We start from the raw sequence: 19,719 nt of genomic DNA on the forward strand, positions 1-19,719 counted from the left end.
GTGTTTTCAGCATTTTCAGAGTAATTTTCAGGATGTTTTTGGAATGGACCCACTCCATATCCACCTTATGAAGAGGTCAAAGTCTTAAACTGTACATGGTTCCCATTCATGATGACTGGAAATCAGATTTTTACATTTTTACTGGGACCTAGAATTTTGTTTCTATTTTCTGAGATATTTTCCAGAGGGATAATCACTCATCTTGATCATGGTGCTATAAGAAAAGGTGTGTGAATCTCATCAAACGTTAATGTCTGAGTAGTCGTGGCCGAGTGGTTAAGGCGATAGACTTGAAATCCATTGGGGTTTCCCCGCGCAGGTTCAAATCCTGCCGACTACGTATATATTCCTAAAGCTTTTTGACTGATTACCTGAGTAGATTAATTTGCGCCTTTCCTTGTCTACCCCATGACAGTGATATGCAAACTCTGGAACGGTTTTCAAGAATCAGACTGATTAGATTTTTGGATGTACATTCCATAAGCCGATCTGGTGCTGCATCTCATGTGCATCATGCCGCTAATCAAAAGAAGCACCGTGAGTGTGGCACCAGGTAAGTGGTGCTTCTCCCGCTTTTGTCTAGCGGCCACAGACCATTGTTGTGGCAGATGTACTGGGACATGCACTTTGATTTGCAACAACCTTGAATTATCTCTTGGATGAAACCTTTTACCACACAGTGAAAAATTTTTAGCGACTTCTGGATGAACAGCTTTCTAACAGTATAAGTTTTGCAATTAATTTTTTTCTTGCTCTTTTTCCAAGTAACAGATCTAGCACTCTTTTTACTAGTCACTTTTTATCAACATTTAAAACTGTCCTTGCTGAGATATCGTGGAACCCTTGGCACACTTGTGGAATAAAAGTTTAGAAGATATTAATTTACCATTGTGTATTAATTGTAGATGTGCACTACAGCTTTAGAGCCTGTTTTCACCATGATTCATGAGTTCAATTGTGCTTTCCAGAACACAAAACTGCAGCCAAGCTTTTTTTGTGTGTGGTTCCATGGTGTAATGGTTAGCACTCTGGACTCTGAATCCAGCGATCTGAGTTCAAATCTCAGTGGAACCTGGGCAGTTTTTCGTACACATGTTTCAATTTTTTGCCACTGACACTGTGTTCTCCTGTTCCCAAGGTTTAACATAAAAAGAGAAAGTTAAAATCAACATACCAAAAGCCAAAAAAAGATTTCAATGTTCCAAGCATACATGGAGTGATCACTGTGAGTTCTGTGGCCAAAGCTACCTATGAAGCAGGGTTAATGAAACTTAAAACACCACCTTTTTTGGTGGTGTTTTTCTAAAAATTGTTTTGGGCATCTTTTGAGTCTGTTTTTGAGGCTTTGCTTTGCAGCTCACAAAATGCACCAAAAGTCACTTAGGAACCTTTAAGGAGTGTTTCTAACCTAGCCATTGACTTGTATTATAAGTATGGAGCACTTCTAAATGAAAAATACCAGAAGATAGATATGCTTATTTCAGTTAACCGCTTGGAATTTTTGGAAACTTGATGTGGTTAAAAGACGCCAAAAGCCCGATCATATGAACAGCAAGTCTTTTTTTACATGGAAATGAATTTGTTCAGTGTTTTCAGCATTTTCAGAGTAATTTTCAGGATGTTTTTGGAATGGACCCACTCCATATCCACCTTATGAAGAGGTCAAAGTCTTAAACTGTACATGGTTCCCATTCATGATGACTGGAAATCAGATTTTTACATTTTTACTGGGACCTAGAATTTTGTTTCTATTTTCTGAGATATTTTCCAGAGGGATAATCACTGATCTTGATCATGGTGCTATAAGAAAAGGTGTGTGAATCTCATCAAATGTTAATGTCTGAGTAGTCGTGGCCGAGTGGTTAAGGCGATAGACTTGAAATCCATTGGGGTTTCCCCGCGCAGGTTCAAATCCTGCCGACTACGTATATATTCCTAAAGCTTTTTGACTGATTACCTGAGTAGATTAATTTGCGCGTTTCCTTGTCTACCGCCATGACAGTGATATGCAAACTCTGGAACGGTTTTCAAGAATCAGACTGATTAGATTTTTGGATGTACATTCCATAAGCCGATCTGGCGCTGCATCTCATGTGCATCATGCCGCTAATCAAAAGAAGCACCGTGAGTGCGGCACCAGGTAAGTGGTGCTTCTCCCGCTTTTGTCTAGCGGCCACAGACCATTGTTGTGGCAGATGTACTGGGACATGCACTTTGATTTGCAACAACCTTGAATTATCTCTTGGATGAAACCTTTTACCACACAATGAAAAATTTTTAGCGACTTCTGGATGAACAGCTTTCTAACAGTATAAGTTTTGCAAATAATTTTTTTCTTGCTCTTTTTCCAAGTAACAGATCTAGCACTCTTTTTACTAGTCACTTTTTATCAACATTTAAAACTGTCCTTGCTGAGATATCGTGGAACCCTTGGCACACTTGTGGAATAAAAGTTTAGAAGATATTAATTTACCATTGTGTATTAATTGTAGATTTGCACTACAGCTTTAGAGCCTGTTTTCACCATGATTCATGAGTTCAATTGTGCTTTCTAGAACACAAAACTGCAGCCAAGTCTTTTTTGTGTGTGGTTCCATGGTGTAATGGTTAGCACTCTGGACTCTGAATCCAGCGATCTGAGTTCAAATCTCAGTGGAACCTGGGCAGTATTTCGTACACATGTTTCAATTTTTCCACTGACACTGTGTTCTCCTGTTCCCAAGGTTTAACATAAAAAGAGAAAGTTAAAATCAACATACCAAAAGCCAAAAAAAGATTTCAATGTTCCAAGCATACATGGAGTGATCACTGTGAGTTCTGTGGCCAAAGCTACCGATGAAGCAGAGTTAATGAAACTTAAAACACCACCATTTTTGGTGGTGTTTTTCTAAAAATTGTTTTGGGCATCTTTTGAGTCTGTTTTTGAGGCTTTGCTTTGCAGCTCACAAAATGCACCAAAAGTCACTTAGGAACCTTTAAGGAGTGTTTCTAACCTAGCCATTGACTTGTATTATAAGTATGGAGCACTTCTAAATGAAAAATACCAGAAGATAGATATGCTTATTTCAGTTAACCGCTTGGAATTTTTGGAAACTTGATGTGGTTAAAAGACGCCAAAAGCCCGATCATATGAACAGCAAGTCTTTTTTTACATTGAAATGAATTTATTCAGTGTTTTCAGCATTTTCAGAGTAATTTTCAGGATGTTTTTGGAATGGACCCACTCCATATCCACCTTATGAAGAGGTCAAAGTCTTAAACTGTACATGGTTCCCATTGATGATGACTCGAAATCAGATTTTTACATTTTTACTGGGACCTAGAATTTTGTTTCTATTTTCTGAGATATTTTCCAGAGGGATAATCACTGATCTTGATCATGGTGCTATAAGAAAAGGTGTGTGAATCTCATCAAATGTTAATGTCTGAGTAGTTGTGGCCGAGTGGTTAAGGCGATGGACTTGAAATCCATTGGGGTTTCCCCGCGCAGGTTCAAATCCTGCCGACTACGTATATATTCCTAAAGCTTTTTGACTGATTACCTGAGTAGATAAATTTGCGCGTTTCCTTGTCTACCGCCATGACAGTGATATGCAAACTCTGGAACGGTTTTCAAGAATCAGACTGATTAGATTTTTGGATGTACATTCCATAAGCCGATCTGGCGCTGCATCTCATGTGCATCATGCCGCTAATCAAAAGAAGCACCGTGAGTGTGGCACCAGGTAAGTGGTGCTTCTCCCGCTTTTGTCTAGCGGCCACAGACCATTGTTGTGGCAGATGTACTGGGACATGCACTTTGATTTGCAACAACCTTGAATTATCTCTTGGATGAAACCTTTTACCACACAATGAAAAATTTTTAGCGACTTCTGGATGAACAGCTTTCTAACAGTATACGTTTTGCAATTAATTTTTTTCTTGCTCTTTTTCCAAGTAACAGATCTAGCACTCTTTTTACTAGTCACTTTTATCAACATTTAAAACTGTCCTTGCTGAGATATCGTGGAACCCTTGGCACACTTGTGGAATAAAAGTTTAGGAGATATTAATTTACCATTGTGTATTAATTGTAGATTTGCACTACAGCTTTAGAGCCTGTTTTCGCCATGATTCATGAGTTCAATTGTGCTTTCCAGAACACAAAACTGCAGCCAAGTCTTTTTCGTGTTTGGTTCCATGGTGTAATGGTTAGCACTCTGGACTCTGAATCCAGCGATCTGAGTTCAAATCTCAGTGGAACATGGGCAGTTTTTCGTACACATGTTTCAATTTTTCCACTGACACTGTGTTCTCCTGTTCCCAAGGTTTAACATAAAAAGAGAAAGTTAAAATCAACATACCAAAAGCCAAAAAAAGATTTCAATGTTCCAAGCATACATGGAGTGATCACTGTGAGTTCTGTGGCCAAAGCTACCTATGAAGAAGGGTTAATGAAACTTAAAACACCACCATTTTTGGTGGTGTTTTCCTAAAAATTGTTTTGGGCATCTTTTGAGTCTGTTTTTGAGGCTTTGCTTTGCAGCTCACAAAATGCACCAAAAGTCACTTAGGAACCATTAAGGAGTGTTTCTAACCTAGCCATTGACTTGTATTATAAGTATGGAGCACTTCTAAATGAAAAATACCAGAAGATAGATATGCTTATTTCAGTTAACCGCTTGGAATTTTTGGAAACTTGATGTGGTTAAAAGACGCCAAAAGCCCGATCATATGAACAGCAAGTCTTTTTTTACATGGAAATGAATTTGTTCAGTGTTTTCAGCATTTTCAGAGTAATTTTCAGGATGTTTTTGGAATGGACCCACTCCATATCCACCTTATGAAGAGGTCAAAGTTTTAAACTGTACATGGTTCCCATTGATGATGACTCGAAATCAGATTTTTACATTTTTACTGGGACCTAGAATTTTGTTTCTATTTTCTGAGATATTTTCCAGAGGGATAATCACTGATCTTGATCATGGTGCTCTCAGAAAAGGTGTGTGAATCTCATCAAATGTTAATGTCTGAGTAGTCGTGGCCGAGTGGTTAAGGCGATGGACTTGAAATCGCAGGTTCAAATCCTGCTGACTACGTATAAGTTCCTAAAGCTATTTGACTGATTACCTGAGTAGATTAATTTGCGCGTTTCCTTGTCTACATCCATGACAGTGATATGCCAACTCTGGAACGGTTTTCAAGAATCAGACTGATTAGATTTTTGGATGTACATTTCATAAGCCGATCTGGTGCTGCATCTCATGTGCATCATGCCGCTAATCAAAAGAAGCACCGTGAGTGTGGCACCAGGTAAGTGGTGCTTCTCCCGCTTTTGTCTAGCGGCCACAGACCATTGTTGTGGCAGATGTACTGGGACATGCACTTTGATTTGCAACAACCTTGAATTATCTCTTGGATGAAACCTTTTACCACACAGTGAAAAATTTTTAGCGACTTCTGGATGAACAGCTTTCTAACAGTATAAGTTTTGCAATTAATTTTTTTCTTGCTCTTTTTCCAAGTAACAGATCCAGCACTCTTTTACTAGTCACTTTTTATCAACATTTAAAACTGTCCATGCTGAGATATCGTGGAACCCTTGGCACACTTGTGGAATAAAAGTTTAGGAGATATTAATTTACCATTGTGTATTAATTGTAGATTTGCACTACAGCTTTAGAGCCTGTTTTCACCATGATTCATGAGTTCAATTGTGCTTTCCAGAACACAAAACTGCAGCCAAGTCTTTTTTGTGTGTGGTTCCATTTTTAATGGTTAGCACTCTGGACTCTGAATCCAGCGATCTGAGTTCAAATCTCAGTGGAACATGGGCAGTTTTTCGTACACGTTTCAATTTTTCCACTGACACTGTGTTCTCCTGTCCCCAAGGTTTAACATAAAAAGAGAAAGTTAAAATCAACATACCAAAAGCCAAAAAAAGATTTCAATGTTCCAAGCATACATGGAGTGATCACTGTGAGTTCTGTGGCCAAAGCTACCTATGAAGCAGGGTTAATGAAACTTAAAACACCACCATTTTTGGTGGTGTTTTTCTAAAAATTGTTTTGGGCATCTTTTGAGTCTGTTTTTGAGGCTTTGCTTTGCAGCTCACAAAATGCACCAAAAGTCACTTAGGAACCTTTAAGGAGTGTTTCTAACCTAGCCATTGACTTGTATTATAAGTATGGAGCACTTCTAAATGAAAAATACCAGAAGATAGATATGCTTATTTCAGTTAACCGCTTGGAATTTTTGGAAACTTGATGTGGTTAAAAGACGCCAAAAGCCCGATCATATGACAGCAAGTCTTTTTTAACATGGAAATGAATTTGTTCAGTGTTTTCAGCATTTTCAGAGTAATTTTCAGGATGTTTTTGGAATGGACCCACTCCATATCCACCTTATGAAGAGGTCAAAGTCTTAAACTGTACATGGTTCCCATTGATGATGACTCGAAATCAGATTTTTACATTTTTACTGGGACCTAGAATTTTGTTTCTATTTTCTGAGATATTTTCCAGAGGGATAATCACTGATCTTGATCATGGTGCTATAAGAAAAGGTGTGTGAATCTCATCAAATGTTAATGTCTGAGTAGTCGTGGCCGAGTGGTTAACGCGATGGACTTGAAATCCATTGGGGTTTCCCCGCGCAGGTTCAAATCCTGCCGGCTACGTATATATTCCTAAAGCTTTTTGACTGATTACCTGAGTAGATTAATTTGCGCGTTTCCTTGTCTACCGCCGTGACAGTGATATGCAAACTCTGGAACGGTTTTCAAGAATCAGACTGATTAGATTTTTGCATGTACATTCCATAAGCCGATCTGGCGCTGCATCTCATGTGCATCATGCCGCTAATCAAAAGAAGCACCGTGAGTGTGGCACCAGGTAAGTGGTGCTTCTCCCGCTTTTGTCTAGCAGCCACAGACCATTGTTGTGGCAGATGTACTGGGCATGCACTTTGATTTGCAACAACCTTGAATTATCTCTTGGATGAAACCTTTTACCACACAGTGAAAAATTTTTAGCGACTTCTGGATGAACAGCTTTCTAACAGTATAAGTTTTGCAATTAATTTTTTTCTTGCTCTTTTTCCAAGTAACAGATCTAGCACTCTTTTTACTAGTCACTTTTTATCAACATTTAAAACTGTCCTTGCTAAGATATCGTGGAACCCTTGGCACACTTGTGGAATAAAAGTTTAGAAGATATTAATTTACCATTGTGTATTAATTGTAGATTTGCACTACAGCTTTAGAGCCTGTTTTCACCATGATTCATGAGTTCAATTGTGCTTTCCAGAACACAAAACTGCAGCCAAGTCTTTTTTGCGTGTGGTTCCATGGTGTAATGGTTAGCACTCTGGACTCTGAATCCAGCGATCTGAGTTCAAATCTCAGTGGAACCTGGGCAGTTTTTCGTACACATGTTTCAATTTTTCCACTGACACTGTGTTCTCCTGTTCCCAAGGTTTAACATAAAAAGAGAAAGTTAAAATCAACATACCAAAAGCCAAAAAAAGATTTCAATGTTCCAAGCATACATGGAGTGATCACTGTGAGTTCTGTGGCCAAAGCTACCGATGAATCAGAGTTAATGAAACTTAAAACACCACCTTTTTTGGTGGTGTTTTTCTAAAAATTGTTTTGGGCATCTTTTGAGTCTGTTTTTGAGGCTTTGCTTTGCAGCTCACAAAATGCACCAAAAGTCACTTAGGAACCTTTAAGGAGTGTTTCTAACCTAGCCATTGACTTGTATTATAAGTATGGAGCACTTCTAAATGAAAAATACCAGAAGATAGATATGCTTATTTCAGTTAACCGCTTGGAATTTTTGGAAACTTGATGTGGTTAAAAGACGCCAAAAGCCCGATCATATGAACAGCAAGTCTTTTTTTACATGGAAATGAATTTATTCAGTGTTTTCAGCATTTTCAGAGTAATTTTCAGGATGTTTTTGGAATGGACCCACTCCATATCCACCTTATGAAGAGGTCAAAGTCTTAAACTGTACATGGTTCCCATTGATGATGACTCGAAATCAGATTTTTACATTTTTACTGGGACCTAGAATTTTGTTTCTATTTTCTGAGATATTTTCCAGAGGGATAATCACTGATCTTGATCATGGTGCTATAAGAAAAGGTGTGTGAATCTCATCAAATGTTAATGTCTGAGTAGTCGTGGCCGAGTGGTTAAGGCGATGGACTTGAAATCCATTGGGGTTTCCCCGCGCAGGTTCAAATCCTGCCGACTACGTATATATTCCTAAAGCTTTTTGACTGATTACCTGAGTAGATTAATTTGCGCGTTTCCTTGTCTACCGCCGTGACAGTGATATGCAAACTCTGGAACGGTTTTCAAGAATCAGACTGATTAGATTTTTGGATGTACATTCCATAAGCCGATCTGGTGCTGCATCTCATGTGCATCATGCCGCTAATCAAAAGAAGCACCGTGAGTGTGGCACCAGGTAAGTGGTGCTTCTCCCGCTTTTGTCTAGCGGCCACAGACCATTGTTGTGGCAGATGTACTGAGACATGCACTTTGATTTGCAACAATCTTGAATTATCTCTTGGATGAAACCTTTTACCACACAGTGAAAAATTTTTAGCGACTTCTGGATGAACAGCTTTCTAATAGTATAAGTTTTGCAATTAATTTTTTTCTTGCTCTTTTTCCAAGTAACAGATCCAGCACTCTTTTACTAGTCACTTTTTATCAACATTTAAAACTGTCCATGCTGAGATATCGTGGAACCCTTGGCACACTTGTGGAATAAAAGTTTAGGAGATATTAATTTACCATTGTGTATTAATTGTAGATTTGCACTACAGCTTTAGAGCCTGTTTTCACCATGATTCATGAGTTCAATTGTGCTTTCCAGAACACAAAACTGCAGCCAAGTCTTTTTTGTGTGTGGTTCCATGGTGTAATAGTTAGTACTCTGGACTCTGAATCCAGCGATCTGAGTTCAAATCTCAGTGGAACCTGGGCAGTTTCTCGTACACATGTTTCAATTTTTCCACTGACACTGTGTTCTCCTGTTCCCAAGGTTTAACATAAAAAGAGAAAGTTAAAATCAACATACCAAAAGCCAAAAAAAGATTTCAATGTTCCAAGCATACATGGAGTGATCACTGTGAGTTCTGTGGCCAAAGCTACCTATGAAGCAGGGTTAATGAAACTTAAAACACCACCATTTTTGGTGGTGTTTTTCTAAAAATTGTTTTGGGCATCTTTTGAGTCTGTTTTTGAGGCTTTGCTTTGCAGCTCACAAAATGCACCAAAAGTCACTTAGGAACCTTTAAGGAGTGTTTCTAACCTAGCCATTGACTTGTATTATAAGTATGGAGCACTTCTAAATGAAAAATACCAGAAGATAGATATGCTTATTTCAGTTAACCGCTTGGAATTTTTGGAAACTTGATGTGGTTAAAAGACGCCAAAAGCCCGATCATATGACAGCAAGTCTTTTTTAACATGGAAATGAATTTGTTCAGTGTTTTCAGCATTTTCAGAGTAATTTTCAGGATGTTTTTGGAATGGACCCACTCCATATCCACCTTATGAAGAGGTCAAAGTCTTAAACTGTACATGGTTCCCATTGATGATGACTCGAAATCAGATTTTTACATTTTTACTGGGACCTAGAATTTTGTTTCTATTTTCTGAGATATTTTCCAGAGGGATAATCACTGATCTTGATCATGGTGCTATAAGAAAAGGTGTGTGAATCTCATCAAATGTTAATGTCTGAGTAGTCGTGGCCGAGTGGTTAACGCGATGGACTTGAAATCCATTGGGGTTTCCCCGCGCAGGTTCAAATCCTGCCGGCTACGTATATATTCCTAAAGCTTTTTGACTGATTACCTGAGTAGATTAATTTGCGCGTTTCCTTGTCTACCGCCGTGACAGTGATATGCAAACTCTGGAACGGTTTTCAAGAATCAGACTGATTAGATTTTTGGATGTACATTCCATAAGCCGATCTGGCGCTGCATCTCATGTGCATCATGCCGCTAATCAAAAGAAGCACCGTGAGTGTGGCACCAGGTAAGTGGTGCTTCTCCCGCTTTTGTCTAGCAGCCACAGACCATTGTTGTGGCAGATGTACTGGGCATGCACTTTGATTTGCAACAACCTTGAATTATCTCTTGGATGAAACCTTTTACCACACAGTGAAAAATTTTTAGCGACTTCTGGATGAACAGCTTTCTAACAGTATAAGTTTTGCAATTAATTTTTTTCTTGCTCTTTTTCCAAGTAACAGATCTAGCACTCTTTTTACTAGTCACTTTTTATCAACATTTAAAACTGTCCTTGCTAAGATATCGTGGAACCCTTGGCACACTTGTGGAATAAAAGTTTAGAAGATATTAATTTACCATTGTGTATTAATTGTAGATTTGCACTACAGCTTTAGAGCCTGTTTTCACCATGATTCATGAGTTCAATTGTGCTTTCCAGAACACAAAACTGCAGCCAAGTCTTTTTTGTGTGTGGTTCCATGGTGTAATGGTTAGCACTCTGGACTCTGAATCCAGCGATCTGAGTTCAAATCTCAGTGGAACCTGGGCAGTTTTTCGTACACATGTTTCAATTTTTCCACTGACACTGTGTTCTCCTGTTCCCAAGGTTTAACCCCTTAAGCCCCGAGGGTGGTTTGCACGTTAATGACCGGGCCAATTTTTACAATTCTGACCACTGTCCCTTTATGAGGTTATAACTCTGGAACGCTTCAACGGATCTTGGCGATTCTGACATTGTTTTCTCGTGACATATTGTACTTCATTTTAGTAGTAACATTTATTCGATATAACTTGCGTTTATTTGTGAAAAAAACGGAAATTTGGCGAAAATTTTGAAAATTTCGCAATTTTCCAACTTTAAATTTTTATGCCCTTAAATCACAGAGATATGTCACGCAAAATACTTAATAAGTAACATTTCCCACATGTCTCCTTTACATCAGCACAATTTTGGAACCAAAATTTTTTTTTGTTAGGGAGTTATAAGGGTTCAAAGTTGACCAGCAATTTCTCATTTTTACAACACCATTTTTTTTTAGGGACCACATCTCATTTGATGTCATTTTGAGGGGTCTATATGATAGAAAATACCCAAGTGTGACACCATTCTAAAAACTGCACCCCTCAAGGTGCTCAAAACCACATTCAAGAAGTTTATTAACCCTTCAGGGGTTTCACAGGAATTTTTGGAATGTTTAAATAAAAATGAATATTTAACTTTTTTTCACACAAAATTTATTTCAGCTCCAATTTGTTTTATTTTACCAAGGGTAACAGGATAAAATGGATGCCAAACATTGTTGTACAATCTGTACTGAGTACGCTGATACCCCATATGTGGGGGTAAACCACTGTTTGGGCGCATGGCAGAGCTCGGAAGGGAAGGAGCGCCATTTGACTTTTAAATGCAAAATTGACAGGAATTGAGATGGGACACCATGTTGCGTTTGGAGAGCCACTGATGTGCCTAAACATTGAAACCCCCCACAAGTGACACCATTTTGGAAAGTAGACACCCTAAGGAACTTATCTAGATGTGTGGTGACCACTTTGACCCACCAATTGCTTCACAGAAGTTTATAATGCAGAGCCGTAAAAATAAAAAATCATATTTTTTCACAAAAATGATCTTTTCGCCCCCAATTTTTTATTTTCCCAAGAGTAAGAGAAGAAATTGAACCTCAAAAATTGTTGGCCAATTTGTCCTGAGTACGCTGATACCCCGTATATGGGTGTAAACCATTGTTTGGGCGTATGGCAGAGCTCGGAAGGGAAGGAGCGCCATTTTACTTTTCAATGCAAAATTGACTGGAATTGAGATGGGATGCCATGTTGCGTTTGGAGAGCCCCTGATGTGCCTAAACATTGAAATCCCCACAAGTGACACCATTTTGGAAAGTAGACCCCTTAAGGAACTTATCTAGAGGTGTGGTGAGCACTTTGACCCAACAAGTGCTTCACAGAAGTTTATAATGCAGAGCCGTAAAAATAAAAAATCTTATTTTTTCACAAAAATGATCTTTTCGCCCCCAATTTTTTATTTTCCCAAGGGTAAGAGAAGAAATTAGACCACAAAAGTTGTTGTGCAATTTGTCCTGAGTGCGACGATACCCCATATGTGGGGGTAAACCACTGTTTGGGCGCATGGCAGAGCTCGGAAGGAAAGGAGCGCCATTTGACTTTTCAATGCAAAATTGACTGGAATTGAGATGGGACGCCATGTTGCGTTTGGAGAGCCCCTGATGTGCCTAAACATTGGAACCCCTCACAAGTGACACCATTTTGAAAAGTAGACCCCTTAAGGAACTTATCTAGATGTGTGGTGAGCACTTTGACCCAACAAGTGCTTCACAGAAGTTTATAATGCAGAGCCGTAAAAATAAAAAATCTTATTTTTTCACAAAAATGATCTTTTCGCCCCCAATTTTTTATTTTCCCAAGGGTAAGAGAAGAAATTAGACCACAAAAGTTGTTGTGCAATTTGTCCTGAGTGCGACGATACCCCATATGTGGGGGTAAACCACTTTTTGGGTGCATAGCAGAGCTCGGAAGGGAAGGAGCGCCATTTGACTTTTCAATGCAAAATTGACTGGAATTAAGATGGGACGCCATGTTGGTTTGGAGAGCCCCTGATGTGCCTAAACATTAAAAACCCCCACAAGTGACACCATTTTGGAAACTAGACCCTCTAAGGAACTTATCTAGATGTGTTTTGAGAGCTTTGAACCCCCAAGTGTTTCACTACAGTTTATAACGCAGAGCCGTTAAAATAAATTTATTTTTTTTTCGCAAAAATTTTTTAGCCCCCAGTTTTGTATTTTCACAAGGGTAACATAATAAATTGGACCCCAAAAGTTGTTGTCCAATTTGTCCTGAGTACGCTGATACCCCATATGTGGGGGGGAACCACTGTTTGGGCGCATGGCAGAGCTCGGAAGGGAAGGAGCGCCATTTGGAATGCAGACTTAGATGGATTGGTCTGCAGGAGTCACGTTGCATTTGCAGAGCCCCTGATGTACCCAAACAGTACAAACCCCCCACAAGTGACCCCATATTAGAAACTAGACCTCCCATGGAACTTATCTAGATGTGTTGTGAGAACTTTGAACCCCTAAGTGTTTCACTACAGTTTATAACGCAGACCCGTGAAAATAAAAATTCTTTTTTTTTTCACAAAAATGATTTTTTAGCCCCCAGCTTTGTATTTTTACAAGGGTAACAGAATAAATTGGACCCCAAAAGTTGTTGTTCAATTTGTCCTGAGTACGCTGATACCCCATATGTGGGGGGGAACCACTGTTTGGGCTCATGGCAGAGCTCGGAAGGGAAGGAGCGCCATTTGGAATGCAGACTTAGATGGATTGGTCTGCAGGCGTCACGTTGCATTTGCAGAGCCCCTGATGTACCCAAACAGTAGAAACCACCCACAAGTGACCCCATATTGGAAACTAGACCTCCCATGGAACTTATCTAGATGTGTTGTGAAAACTTTGAACCCCCAAGTGTTTCACTACAGTTTACAACGCAGAGCCGTGAAAATAAAAATCCTTTTTTTTCCCACAAAAATGATTTTTAGCCCCCCAAATTTTTATTTTCCCAAGGATAACAAGAGAACTTGGACCCAAAAAGTTGTTGTCCAATTTGTCTCGAGTACGCTGATACCCCATATGTTGGGGTAAACCCCTGTTTGGGCGCACGGGAGAGCTCGGAAGTGAAGGAGCACTGTTTTACTTTTTCAATGCAGAATTGGCTGGAATTGAGATCGGACGCCATGTCGCGTTTGGAGAGCCCCTGATGTGTCTAAACAGTGGAAACCCCCCAATTATAAATGAAACCCTAATCCAAACGCACCACTAACCCTAATCCCAACTGTAACCCTAACCACACACCTAACCCAGACACACCCCTAATTCTAATCCCAACCCTAATCCCAACCGTAAATGTAATCCAAACCCTAACCCTAGCCCCAACCCTAGCCCTAACCCTAACCCTAACCCTAACCGGAAAATGGAAATAAATACATTTTTTTTAATTTTATTATTTTTCCGTAAGGCTAGGTTCACATTGCGTTAGGGAAATCCGTTTAGCACTAGCGGATTGCGCTAACACAATGTCTTTTTAGGTGTCGTGTTTAGTGGTCGCGTTAACGTCCCCGCTCTGGAAGATCGGGGATCGGACCTCGGGCGCGCCGCGGACGCTGCAAGCAGCGTCTGAGGCGCGCCACAAAAGAATGGCACCTTGCTAGCGCGAGCCGAAAATGGCACGCTCTAGCGATGCGCTACACCTGAAAATCACATTGCTGTCAATGGTTGTGCTAACGGACCCGTTGCACGGCGTTAATTGTGACATTTTCGCCGTGCAACGCTGTCCGTTAGCGTTAACCCATTAACGCAATGTGAACCTAGCCTAACTAAGGGGGTGATGAAGGGGGGTTTGATTTACTTTTATAGCGAGTTTTTTAGCGGATTTTTATGATTGGCAGCCGTCACACACTAAAAGACGCTTTTTATAGCAAAAAAGTTTTTGCGTCTCCACATTTTGAGACCTATAATTTTTCCATATTTTGGTCCACAGAGTCATGTGAGGTCTTGTTTTTTGCGGGACGAGTTGACGTTTTTATCGGTTACATTTTCGGACACGTGACAGTTTTTGATCGCTTTTTATTCCGATTTTTTTGTGAGGCAGAATGACCAAAAACCAGCTATTCATGAATTTCTTTTGGGGGAGGCGTTTATACCGTTCCGCGTTTGGTAAAATTGATGAAGCAGTTTTATTCTTCGGGTCAGTACGATTACAGCGACACCTCATTTATATAATTTTTTTTATGTTTTGGCGCTTTTATACGATAAAAGCTATTTTATAGAAAAAATAATTATTTTGGCATCGCTTTATTCAGAGGACTATAACTTTTTTATTTTTTTGGTTATGATGCTATATGGCGGCTCGTTTTTTGCGGGACAAGATGACGTTTTCAGAGGTAACATGGTTATTTATATCCGTCTTTTTGATCGCGTGTTATTCCACTCTTTGTTCAGCGTTATGATAATAAAGCGTTGTTTTTTGGCTCGTTTTTTTTTTTTTTCTCTTACGGTGTTCACTGAAGGGGTTAACTAGTGGGCCAGTTTTATAGGTCGGGTCGTTACGGACGCGGCGATACTAAATATGTGTACTTTTATTGTTTTTTTGGTTTTTTTTTATGTAAAGAAATGTATTTATGGGAATAATATTTTTTTTTTTCTGCTTTATTTAGGAATTTTTTTTTTATTTTTTTTTTTACAAGTGTGGAAATTTTTTTTTTTACTTTTTCACTTTGTCCCAGGGGGGCACATCACAGATCACCGATCTGACAGTGTGCACAGCACTCTATCAGATCGGTGATCTGACATACAGCCGGGCAGGATTAGAGCTGCAGCTGCAGCCTGATCCTGACCCGGAAGTGCTCCCTGCAGGACCCGGATGCAGCCCGGCGGCCATTTTGGATCCGGGGACTGCAGGGAGAAGACGCTCGGTACACGGTGAGCACATCACCGTGTACCGATCGTCTCAGGGAAGCCCGCAGGGAGCCCCCTCCCTGCGCGATGCTTCCCTGCACCGCCGGCACACCGCGATCATCTTTGATCGCGGTGTGCCGGGGGTTAATGTGCCGGGAGCGGTCCGTGACCGCTCCTGGCACATAGTGCCGGATGTCAGCTGCGATAGGCAGCTGACACCCGGCCGCGATCGGCCGCGCTCTCCCCGTGAGCGCGGCCGATCGCATATGACGTACTATCCCGTCCATGGGAATTAAGTCCCAGGTCACCTGGACGGGATAGTACGTCATATGGGATTAAGGGGTTAACATAAAAAGAGAAAGTTAAAATCAACATACCAAAAGCCAAAAAAAGATTTCAATGTTCCAAGCATACATGGAGTGATCACTGTGAGTTCTGTGGCCAAAGCTACCTCTGAAACAGGATTAATGAAACTTAAAACACCACCATTTTTGGTGGTGTTTTTCTAAAAATTGTTTTGGGCATCTTTTGAGTCTGTTTTTGAGGCTTTGCTTTGCAGCTCACAAAATGCACCAAAAGTCACTTAGGAACCTTTAAGGAGTGTTTCTAACCTAGCCATTGACTTGTATTATAAGTATGGAGCACTTCTAAATGAAAAATACCAGAAGATAGATATGATTATTTCAGTTAACCGCTTGGAATTTTTGGAAACTTGATGTGGTTAAAAGACGCCAAAAGCCCGATCATATGAACAGCAAGTCTTTTTTTACATGGAAATGAATTTGTTCAGTGTTTTCAGCATTTTAAGAGTAATTTTCAGGATGTTTTTGGAATGGACCCACTCCATATCCACCTTATGAAGAGGTCAAAGTCTTAAACTGTACATGGTTCCCATTGATGATGACTCGAAATCAGATTTTTACATTTTTACTGGGACCTAGAATTTTGTTTCTATTTTCTGAGATATTTTCCAGAGGAATAATCACTGATCTTGATCATGGTGCTATAAGAAAAGGTGTGTGAATCTCATCCAATGTATATGTCTGAGTAGTCGTGGCCGAGTGGTTAAGGCGATGGACTTGAAATCCATTGGGGTTTCCCCGCGCAGGTTCAAATCCTGCCGACTACGTATATGTTCCTAAAGCTTTTTGACTGATTACCTGAGTAGATTAATTTGCGCGTTTACTTGTCTACCCCCATGACAGTGATATGCAAACTCTGAAACGGTTTTCAAGAATCAGACTGATTAGATTTTTGGATGTACATTCCATAAGCCAATCTGGTGCTGCATCTCATGTGCATCATGCCGCTAATCAAAAGAAGCACCGTGAGTGTGGCACCAGGTAAGTGGTCCTTCTCCCGCTTTTGTCTAGCGGCCACAGACCATTGTTGTGGCAGATGTACTGGGACATGCACTTTGATTTGCAACAACCTTGAATTATATCTTGGATGAAACCTTTTACCACACAATGAAAATTTTTTAGCGACTTCTGGATGAAAAGCTTTCTAACAGTATAAGTTTTGCAATTAATTTTTTTCTTGCTCTTTTTCAAAGTAACAGATCTAGCACTCTCTTACTAGTCACTTTTTATCAACATTTAAAACTGTCCATGCTGAGATATCGTGGAACCCTTGACACACTTGTGGAATAAAAGTTTAGGAGATATTAATTTACCATTGTGTATTAATTGTAGATTTGCACTACAGCTTTAGAGCCTGTTTTCACCATGATTCATGAGTTCAATTGTGCTTTCCAGAACACAAAACTGCAGCCAAGTATTTTGTTGTGTGTGGTTCCATGGTGTAATGGTTAGCACTCTGGACGCTGAATCCAGCGATCTGAGTTCAAATCTCAGTGGAATCTGGGCAGTTTTTCATACACAAGTTTCAATTTTTCCACTGACACTGTGTTCTCTTGTTCCCAAGGTTTAACATAAAAAGAGAAATTTAAAATCAACATACCAAAAGCCAAAAAAAGATTTCAATGTTCCAAGCATACATGGAGTGATCACTGTGAGTTCTGTGGCCAAAGCTACCTATGAAGCAGGGTTAATGAAACTTAAAACACCACCATTTTTGGTGGTGTTTTTCTAAAAATTGTTTTGGGCATCTTTTGAGTCTGTTCTTGAGGCTTTGCTTTGCAGCTCACAAAATGCACCAAAAGTCACTTAGGAACCTTTAAGGAGTGTTTCTAACCTAGACATTGACTTGTATTATAAGTATGGAGCACTTCTAAATGAAAAATACCAGAAGATAGATATGCTTATTTCAGTTAACCGCTTGGAATTTTTGGAAACTTGATGTGGTTAAAAGACGCCAAAAGCCCGATCATATGAACAGCAAGTCTTTTTTTAGATGGAAATGAATTTGTTCAGTGTTTTCAGCATTTTCAGAGTAATTTTCAGGATGTTTTTGGAATGGACCCACTCCATATCCACCTTATGAAGAGGTCAAAGTTTTAAACTGTACATGGTTCCCATTGATGATGACTCGAAATCAGATTTTTACATTTTTACTGGGACCTAGAATTTTGTTTCTATTTTCTGAGATATTTTCCAGAGGGATAATCACTGATCTTGATCATGGTGCTCTCAGAAAAGGTGTGTGAATCTCATCAAATGTTAATGTTTGAGTAGTCGTGGCCGAGTGGTTAAGGCGATGGACTTGAAATCCATTGGGGTTTTCCCGCGCAGGTTCAAATCCTGCCGACTACGTATAAGTTCCTAAAGCTTTTTGACTGATTACCTGAGTAGATTAATTTGCGCGTTTCCTTGTCTACCTCCATGACAGTGATATGCCAACTCTGGAACGGTTTTCAAGAATCAGACTGATTAGATTTTTGGATGTACATTCCATAAGCCGATCTGGTGCTGCATCTCATGTGCATCATGCCGCTAATCAAAAGAAGCACCGTGAGTGTGGCACCAGGTAAGTGGTGCTTCTCCCGCTTTTGTCTAGCAGCCACAGACCATTGTTGTGGCAGATGTACTGGGACATGCACTTTGATTTGCAACAACCTTGAATTATCTCTTGGATGAAACCTTTTACCACACAGTGAAAAATTTTTAGCGACTTCTGGATGAACAGCTTTCTAACAGTATAAGTTTTGCAATTAATTTTTTTCTTGCTCTTTTTCCAAGTAACAGATCCAGCACTCTTTTACTAGTCACTTTTTATCAACATTTAAAACTGTCCATGCTGAGATATCGTGGAACCCTTGCCACACTTGTGGAATAAAAGTTTAGGAGATATTAATTTACCATTGTGTATTAATTGTAGATTTGCACTACAGCTTTAGAGCCTGTTTTCACCATGGTTCATGAGTTCAATTGTGCTTTCCAGAACACAAAACTGCAGCCAAGTCTTTTTTGTGTGTGGTTCCATTTTTAATGGTTAGCACTCTGGACTCTGAATCCAGCGATCTGAGTTCAAATCTCAGTGGAACATGGGCAGTTTTTTCGTACACATGTTTCAATTTTTCCACTGACACTGTGTTCTCCTGTTCCCAAGGTTTAACATAAAAAGAGAAAGTTAAAATCAACATACCAAAAGCCTAAAAAAGATTTCAATGTTCCAAGCATACATGGAATGATCACTGTGAGTTCTGTGGCCAAAGCTACCTATGACGCAGGGTTAATGAAACTTAAAACACCACCATTTTTGGTGGTGTTTTTCTAAAAATTGTTTTGGGCATCTTTTGAGTCTGTTTTTGAGGCTTTGCTTTGCAGCTCACAAAATGCACCAAAAGTCACTTAGGAACCTTTAAGGAGTGTTTCTAACCTAGCCATTGACTTGTATTATAAGTATGGAGCACTTCTAAATGAAAAATACCAGAAGATAGATATGCTTATTTCAGTTAACCGCTTGGAATTTTTGGAAACTTGATGTGGTTAAAAGACGCCAAAAGCCCGATCATATGAACAGCAAGTCTTTTTTTACATGGAAATGAATTTGTTCAGTGTTTTCAGCATTTTCAGAGTAATTTTCAGGATGTTTTTGGAATGGACCCACTCCATATCCACCTTATGAAGAGGTCAAAGTCTTAAACTGTACATGGTTCCCATTGATGATGACTCGAAATCAGATTTTTACATTTTTACTGGGACCTAGAATTTTGTTTCTATTTTCTGAGATATTTTCCAGAGGGATAATCACTGATCTTGATCATGGTGCTATAAGAAAAGGTGTGTGAATCTCATCCAATGTTAATGTC

The 19,719-nt window shown here is 39.6% G+C and overlaps 12 non-coding genes across 12 annotated transcripts; all 12 read left to right on the forward strand.

The window, feature by feature from the left end:
• The first annotated feature begins 258 nt into the window (after positions 1-258).
• TRNAS-UGA (transfer RNA serine (anticodon UGA)) lies at positions 259-340 on the forward strand. The gene has a single exon. It is a non-coding gene; the product is annotated as a tRNA-Ser (tRNA).
• Positions 341-1,002: 662 nt separating this feature from the next.
• TRNAQ-CUG (transfer RNA glutamine (anticodon CUG)) lies at positions 1,003-1,074 on the forward strand. The gene has a single exon. It is a non-coding gene; the product is annotated as a tRNA-Gln (tRNA).
• A 770-nt stretch (positions 1,075-1,844) lies between these two features.
• TRNAS-UGA (transfer RNA serine (anticodon UGA)) lies at positions 1,845-1,926 on the forward strand. The gene has a single exon. It is a non-coding gene; the product is annotated as a tRNA-Ser (tRNA).
• A 663-nt stretch (positions 1,927-2,589) lies between these two features.
• On the forward strand, positions 2,590-2,661 carry TRNAQ-CUG (transfer RNA glutamine (anticodon CUG)). The gene has a single exon. It is a non-coding gene; the product is annotated as a tRNA-Gln (tRNA).
• Positions 2,662-3,429: 768 nt separating this feature from the next.
• On the forward strand, positions 3,430-3,511 carry TRNAS-UGA (transfer RNA serine (anticodon UGA)). Its single transcript has one exon. It is a non-coding gene; the product is annotated as a tRNA-Ser (tRNA).
• Positions 3,512-6,576: 3,065 nt separating this feature from the next.
• On the forward strand, positions 6,577-6,658 carry TRNAS-UGA (transfer RNA serine (anticodon UGA)). The gene has a single exon. It is a non-coding gene; the product is annotated as a tRNA-Ser (tRNA).
• A 662-nt stretch (positions 6,659-7,320) lies between these two features.
• TRNAQ-CUG (transfer RNA glutamine (anticodon CUG)) lies at positions 7,321-7,392 on the forward strand. Its single transcript has one exon. It is a non-coding gene; the product is annotated as a tRNA-Gln (tRNA).
• Positions 7,393-8,160: 768 nt separating this feature from the next.
• Positions 8,161-8,242, forward strand: TRNAS-UGA (transfer RNA serine (anticodon UGA)). Its single transcript has one exon. It is a non-coding gene; the product is annotated as a tRNA-Ser (tRNA).
• A 1,501-nt stretch (positions 8,243-9,743) lies between these two features.
• Positions 9,744-9,825, forward strand: TRNAS-UGA (transfer RNA serine (anticodon UGA)). Its single transcript has one exon. It is a non-coding gene; the product is annotated as a tRNA-Ser (tRNA).
• Positions 9,826-10,487: 662 nt separating this feature from the next.
• Positions 10,488-10,559, forward strand: TRNAQ-CUG (transfer RNA glutamine (anticodon CUG)). Its single transcript has one exon. It is a non-coding gene; the product is annotated as a tRNA-Gln (tRNA).
• A 5,994-nt stretch (positions 10,560-16,553) lies between these two features.
• TRNAS-UGA (transfer RNA serine (anticodon UGA)) lies at positions 16,554-16,635 on the forward strand. The gene has a single exon. It is a non-coding gene; the product is annotated as a tRNA-Ser (tRNA).
• A 1,503-nt stretch (positions 16,636-18,138) lies between these two features.
• Positions 18,139-18,220, forward strand: TRNAS-UGA (transfer RNA serine (anticodon UGA)). Its single transcript has one exon. It is a non-coding gene; the product is annotated as a tRNA-Ser (tRNA).
• The last annotated feature ends 1,499 nt before the right edge of the window (positions 18,221-19,719 follow it).

This window comes from Ranitomeya imitator, chromosome 9 (genome assembly GCF_032444005.1).
Source record: "Ranitomeya imitator isolate aRanImi1 chromosome 9, aRanImi1.pri, whole genome shotgun sequence".
Classification (NCBI taxonomy): domain Eukaryota; kingdom Metazoa; phylum Chordata; class Amphibia; order Anura; family Dendrobatidae; genus Ranitomeya; species Ranitomeya imitator.